This window comes from Corvus hawaiiensis, chromosome 3 (assembly GCF_020740725.1).
Source record: "Corvus hawaiiensis isolate bCorHaw1 chromosome 3, bCorHaw1.pri.cur, whole genome shotgun sequence".
In the NCBI taxonomy this organism is placed as follows: domain Eukaryota; kingdom Metazoa; phylum Chordata; class Aves; order Passeriformes; family Corvidae; genus Corvus; species Corvus hawaiiensis.
The window spans coordinates 62,938,384-62,945,916 of NC_063215.1; positions in this window are offsets into that span (position 1 = coordinate 62,938,384).

Below are 7,533 nucleotides of genomic sequence, written 5' to 3' on the forward strand. Positions count from 1 at the left end.
TTATCTAAGTACTGCCTTCCCCACCTGTAGGTAGGGGCATCTGGCCAACGGAACACACTGGATGAGTTGTTTTTTGTACAACAGAGTCTAGATTTATGAACCTTTAGCTTGTGATAGAAGGTTATATGTTAGTTTATGATGATGAATTAGCAAAGAACAACTTCAGAAAATCTTCAGTATCATTTTTCCCTTTGTTGCCTTGACTATAGAGAAATATTCTTACCATGTATCTCAGGGATCTCTGGTGATCAACAGAACATGATGAAACATTGCAAAAAACTGCACACATCCATGATTAAGTAAGCAAACAGAAAAAAACCATGAAATTCTACTGTTAGCTCAAAATATTTTACCGTTTTCTTTAGATGAAAAACACTCTGGTTCCACTTACACAAGATGGTCCCTAGATTATTCCAAAGGGAATGTGGGCTTCTCCATTAAAGAAGCGTGGGCAATACTGCAATAAGCTGCTTGTGTAACAAAGGATTTTTCAGGAACATTTCTTTAGTTTAATGGCAATAGAGCTTACAAGAGCTAAAGATCTGGCAACTCACGAACTATTCTGTCTGTCTAGAGCTCAGCAAGGAAGAGAGTTCTGAAATAGAAATCTTTTGATCTTAAAATGACAAGATCTGAATAGTAAAACCCCCTCTCATAAGAAACACAGGCTGTAATTATGGCACATCTATTATTTAAAATGTTCTTGAAAATTCACATAAAAGCTGTTCAAAACAAAGTAAAGCATTAGGTCAGGGAGTGGTCTGTAATACTGGGGGAAAAAATTTAAATAAATTTCTGCCTTCTTTATTCAAGCATTTGCTTGAGATAATTGCCATGCAACATATAAAATGTTTGACCCAAATGAGTTGATTCTTTCCCTGTAAAAATGGATTTTAGTTTATTCTATTTTGTTTCAAAGAAGACCCCGTGCATGCATTTGCAAAATCTTTGCTGAGGCTCAGGTCTTTCCCTTCCTATACAGCCTCCTCCCTGGACAGCTGAGCTGTATTTGTGCCTGATGGTTGGCAAATCTGGCAGAGTCACTGTTAACGTGTTAGCCACAGCTATTATAAACAAAATTCTGCAGTGTAACTGTCTCACGGCAGATATCAATTAACCTAGGAAAACCAGTGAGCTGGAGCTTAGTCATATTTGATAATTAATGTGTGATGGTTTCCAACCAAAATTAATATAGTGATGGAGTAAAACATATGGAATAATACTTAAGCTTACATCAAAGGCAAATACTGAATACATTAGGATACATTATCTCTACTCTTTCTGGAGTACATTATGTTCTGTTAAGATGTGATGTTCTGAATTTCTGCCTGGGCTTCTCAGAGAATTTGTGTGATGGCTCACAAATGTGTTCCCCAGTGCCCTCCTCTCTAGCACTCTTCCAATTCAGCTATCATTTTTTTTGTTTCAGATGAAGCATTAACACTCATTATCTGTCAGTGGAATAAAAAAAGAAAACAAAACAAAACCTTTAAGACCCAACAACCTTTTTTTTTTTTCTGATGAAACATCTTTCCTGGGTGATACTTCTGATGCTATCAGTGGGAAAAGCCTTCAAAGAAAATGGATATCCAGCCTGAAACATTACATAATGCTGAGTTGAAAGACAAAGTGTTTTCTGGAATTTTAATTTTTTTCAAGCAGCTGCCTTTAAGTGAACACAGCCATCACTGTTATAAAATATTCAGAGCCTCATACATATCAGAGACACAGTTACTAGGGCAAACAATCTCACACATCCATTAAACAAACACTTAGAATTTTTCCTGAGCCCACTCTAGGTTCTTACAATACCACTAGTTTTAACTGATTTTTCCTGGTATCCATTTGTTCTCTTCTTTATGGTAATTTTCAACTTTCTAGGACCCTGCCGGCTTTGTGGGGGAGCAGGCTGGCACACAGTCATGGGAGCCAGAGATTAAAAGACTTCTCTGTGATAGGTCATTAGCCATTCCGCTTGCTGTACCGTAGCTCATTTTCCCATTCCTAATTGATCACTTCATTGATCAGACATTATGGAGATGGCTTAGGAACCTAAGCCTTAGCTTTGAAATGCAGTAGAGACTGCAATTACCTGAAAGTCTTCAAGGGTGCCTGCAATTTTCAGACAGTCAGAGGCTCAGTTAATCAAAGATTCTGGCTAATGGAAAGGAGGGAGAAGAGCTGTTTCAGCTGGGGTCCCTAAGGCCAGGACTTTCAACAGAGATCTGGAGAGAGAGCAGGAATGTGCCTATAAATTTTTCTGTGCAAAAATCTGGTGGGGTACCAGTGCATGTTGAGAGGAGATACAGAATCCCCTGTGCTGAAGATGGGTTGGCAAAACTGGCACCTGCTGACAGGTGCAACAAAAACGTTTGCTGAGCCATCCCTAGCAGTAGGGGTTGTTGCACCCAGGAGTTTGAAATGGTTCATGAAGTCTGTTCTGCCCCCTGTGATTATATTCTTTCCTCTGCCTTAGCATGTGCTGTTTGCCTTGGAGGGTCTTGGAGGGCAGAGAGGCTTGGGTGTTTGCTACGTGGGCAGCTGAGGAGTCCTGAGGTGGCGCAGGGCTGGAGCAGCTTGCCCAGTCGGCCCTCTCCTACACACACCTGTGGGAGCCGAGAATGCAATCACCACACTGTGCCTGCGTGCCTGCATGCTCATGTGTGCAGACACTGCTGGCATCTTACGTGTTTTCCTCTTGAAATCCCCCACAAGGCAACAGCTTCCAGGGATGCAGACAGTCTCCAAGTGATCACAAGTAGCGGCTAACTGGAATTGAGGCAGTGTCCAGGACTGAGATAACATGCTATCAGGCTGCCCTTGTGTTTCCCTTAGTCCCTTAAGGGAAGATGCCCCTTTTTCCAGTTAAGATAAATATGACATTAAAATGTGAGGTCTCTACTATTTTCTCTGGCATTGCAGATCCTGCCAAATAATGTTTTTCCTCTGTATTTGCTAATTATTTCCCTACTGCCAGTTAATATGCATCATGCTCCAGGTGTGCACACTGTGGTATAGGTCATCTGCTCTGAAGACTGGTTTTCAGTGGTGTGCACATTGTGGTACAGAGGATAAGATATTTCTCTTTGAAGGCAGTTTATAAATCTTATTGGGCTTCTTCATGATGAAAGGCACTATAGATATATGAGAGATCAAAGCTGTGTAAAGATCAGCGGTATTTGTTTGCATGAGGTTTCTCTTTCTGTTCCTTCTGAGGATTTTGAGCTTCAAAGTTTCAGCTTTAAAGAAATTCAAAACCCAAAAGAAAACCCTAGAAAAACCCACCATGTTATAGCTGGTTTGAGGTCAGGCCAGCAAAGGGCCACAGGATTCCAACACGGACTCAAAAAAGCTCTTCTCCAACATTCTCTATCTGGCAGCAAAAGCTGGCACACAGAAAATTCTTGGTCTTTCTTAATGTCAGTAGGGTCCAGAGCAGTAAGTTTTGGACAGAAAGAATGCTGCTTAACAACAAAGAGGGAAACAACAGCTTAACTCAAAACAAGTGTTTCTATTTTGACTTGTCAGCCTACTAGCAAAGTTATTATCATTTGTGACTATATAGAGGTAATTGGTCTAAAAATTCAGATTAATTTCTTACACTATTTATGGTATAGTTTTTAAGGTGCACTTCATTTTTCACTTAAATTTTTTAACATTGGGAATTTTGATATATGCTTCTGCAGATATCTATAGGAATTGGGAATAAAAATCCAGTACATTAATTGAAAAGCACTGGCTGCAAAGCATTGTTTTTGACTGCTATGTACTTTGATATCAGAATAGTGTTCGGCATCAAGTAAGTCATCCCTGATGTGTGAGCTTCTATTTTTCAACAGGACCACTGCAGTAAATTTTCTTTAATTCATAGTGTGTTCTCATAAATGACATAAAAATAAACCTGTGACCCATAAGAACAGATTTCTATAACAGAGCCACAGTATGGTCACACAGAACATTCAAATATATTACAAGTACAAATACATAATGTAGTAAGGCAATTTTTTAAAGAAGGCAGATAACCCTCTGTGCCCAATCTGAAAATCCTTCTCCTCTAAAGGGCTGCAAACAAAGTACTTGTCAGTATTTTCTGTTTATCTACTATCAATAAAGCCCTTACTGTGAGCATCCAAAATCCACACATCTAAAACCACTTGTATTTTTTTTTCTTCACTTCTTTTAAAGAAAAAAAAAAGACCCAAATGAAAGGAGAAGTAATAAAGAACTGGTATGGATCTACATATGTCTCAGTAGAAAAACAGAGTATGAAAGCAATGAACCAGACCCAGATATATGAGCAAATCCCAGACTTTCTGCAAATCATCTCCACAGTACTCTTGAGATAAGTTGTACCAAATAATAAATAAGCTGCGTAGCCAAGCAGAGTAGAGAACAATAACCTGTCCAGTACATTTTATCAATTTTAAGTCATAGTCCAACAGCCAAGGGGAAGAATAGGAATCAGGAATAGAGTTTAATCAGTTGCTATTGCTTGCAAGAACTCCAGAGGCCTTACAGAAGAGACAAATGCAAATCAAGTCCAGTGGTGCGCGATAAAAATAAGTTCAGTCTTGTGGTGAAAATGTTTCTTCTAGGGAAGAATACAGAAAATGTTTCCGTGCTGGAAAAATCCAACCAACCATGAAAGTAAATGTTCCCATTCTGAGTTGGTTTTTTGGTTTGGTTTTTTTGTTTTGTTTTGTTTTGCTTTTTTTTGTAAGGAAGAGCAAAGCATTCAATTTGAAATAGGTCTTCATGTCCCAGGAGGCTATCCTGGGGCATATCTGACACAGGAGGCATCCCTCTCCACTGTCAAAACTGTTCCCCCTTCATGTTAGTTATTCTTGAACTTTACCCTTTCCTATCCCAAGTGAATAGCTTGACCACAAAATTGTGAGTCAGCTCCTGAGGTTTTTTTCCTCTTTCTCTCCAATGTAATAACTATTGTGTTATTTACATTCAGTGAAACAGCTTCAGCAGGAGCTAATGAGGCAGACGCTGGTCCTGCATGTCCCTAAACCATATGGCAACAGAGCTTTGGTCTGGGAAACTTTCCTATAGCTGGGTGGGCAGCGCTGCAGAGTGGATGGCACCGACTGTTCAAACTCTTTGAAGTGAGTGAGTGAGTGAGTGCTGCACCTCCATCCTTGGGAGAGGAAAGCCTTGTGCTGGCAGGTGAGTGTGGCTGAGCTAGAGTAGGGGCCAGCCATCGCAGGGCAAAAACATAGCCAAATAGTTCATTGTCAGCTATCTCCTCCCTGCTCTGCTGATGATCAGAGTAACACCTCAGATGGGAAGGACAGCAGGATCCACAGTTGTCAGGCTGATGAATAACTGAACTGATTCTCTTGAAGCTCCAATTAACAGCAGAAAGTCTTTCATAGAAACAAGTGTTCAATTAAATAAAATTGATGATTTTGGGACATGGAGGATTAAAAATTTCTTAAACTTTCTGCATAACAGTCTACAAAAGCTGATTTGTTCCCTTCCAGAACCTCAGGATTAGCCCCCAAATATGCTTGAATAAAGTCTCTGCAAATAGCTTTATTTAAATGTGAAAGGAGAAATAACTTGTCTTGTTCACTCCATTCTAAGTTTCTAGTGCTCAGCATCCATGAAATGGATTGCTTATGGTGAGATAATGTCTTTTTTGTGCCTTCCAAAGTCTGTGAAGAATGTCTTCCTGGTTAATAGGTTGATTTAAACTGTATATGCTCCAGAACATAAATATGATTATTTATCATACTTGCCCAAGATAATGACAGTAAAGAAGACAAGGCTGAAATTCTTTATGATTTCCTCTCTCCCACAGCCAGTGACGTTCAGCACACTATACACAGATGGCACGCCACATAAAGGATCACATTAGCTGTTAAACATTTTTTCTTCCCATTAACTAATTTAACAATAAGTCCACACTATGAAGGAAATAGACAAATTACAGAAAACTTCTGTCAGCTTAATCCTGATTGCAAAAACAGGCCATTTGCCCAGATGGAATTGTTTTCTGGCCTATCAGGTTTGAAACATCTAGAAATTTGGCAACCACCAGCCCAGACTCTCGCAGTGTTGATTCAGCTCTTCATCCTTAATTGCATTTCAGGCATGTAACACTCTGGAGATTTTTGACTGACAGCCTAAATATTGAAGGCTACTCCGTTCTGCGTGCATGTTAGGTGACCTGAATTTTCTAAAACGATGAGCTCTTAGGAGCCTGGTTTAAGTCAGTAGATGCCGTAGGTGACAAAAATCACAGCAAAAGCCCCTGAATTTTTTTTTGCCAGAGTGGGCAGTGGACCAGTTTAAACAAGCATTCCCATCTTATTTTCATTTCCTACCTCCTAGAGCAAATACACTGTTAGTGACTTTGGGGCTGGTGGTACTGTGGGGGCTCCCTCAGTAATCACAAGCATGGCAGAGCTGGGCAGGCTACTGATCTCTTCTCATCACTGTTTGTTTTCCTATTTTTCTTTTTGCTTCTAAGCAACACAGGAATATGGAGGGAGCTCATGGATTATTAAGCATTAGCCTACAGGCTAATTTTAAGAACATACATGCCCTCTGTTATTCCTATAACTCAATGTGACCAGAAAGTTGGAAAAAATCAGTGGAAATGAAACAGAGACCAGCTGAAGAGTAACTTGAAACAATTTGAAACTCACTGTGGGTATTCTACATTACCCACTTCGAATGGCAGTGTTGCAAACATCACCTTACTTTAGTGTAACTTTTTGCACAGGAAGAGTTGAGGATGAAAATAAACTTCTGTTTTGTTCTTACACTCCCTTGATAGAGAGTAAGCAATTTTTAAATAAAAGAAAGCAATTAGGGAGTCACTGATCCACCAACTTTTTTGTGCTAGTATCTACTTCTAGTATTTAACTTTTGAAACTTGTTAATTTTTTTTAAATGTCTACTGTCTGTTGTTGTTTTTTGCCTAATTTTATTCGTTCCGTTTCAATAACTACATACACTATGGTATCTAGCTGCTATTGGTGTACTAAGAACTTTTCCTTCTATTTGTTCAGTTTTGTTGTGGTTTCCAATAAGTTTTTGCCAAATATTTTCATAAAAAGAAAAAATGACCCATCACAAAACCAGCAGAATGTTCACCGAGTGGAGATCTGCACAGTGCAGTAACAAATATCCAAGATCTCTTGTGTTTTTCATGTCAACTGAGACTTGATTTACTCCTACATTACGCTTGCACTCTTCTACTCAAACCCTTATGTAGAGAAAATCCATTTCCAGCCAAAAACACAACTTTGGAATACAGTGATCCATGAACTCCTCTCTCTTTGAAACATGTTTAATGTTCAGCCTTATACCTCAATATGGATTTATTTCATCACTCTGTACTTGTCCTGTTAAGCATAGTTCTATTTTAAAGATTTCTGTCTCTATATTTCACTGCTAGAATTTTTTGAAGAGCATAATCTGGTATGTCCTTGTAACTGGGTACCCCCAGATTTAATTTATCTGATGTGTCATAAGGGAATTTTTTTTATAATAGTTACACTAATCCAGTGGCTA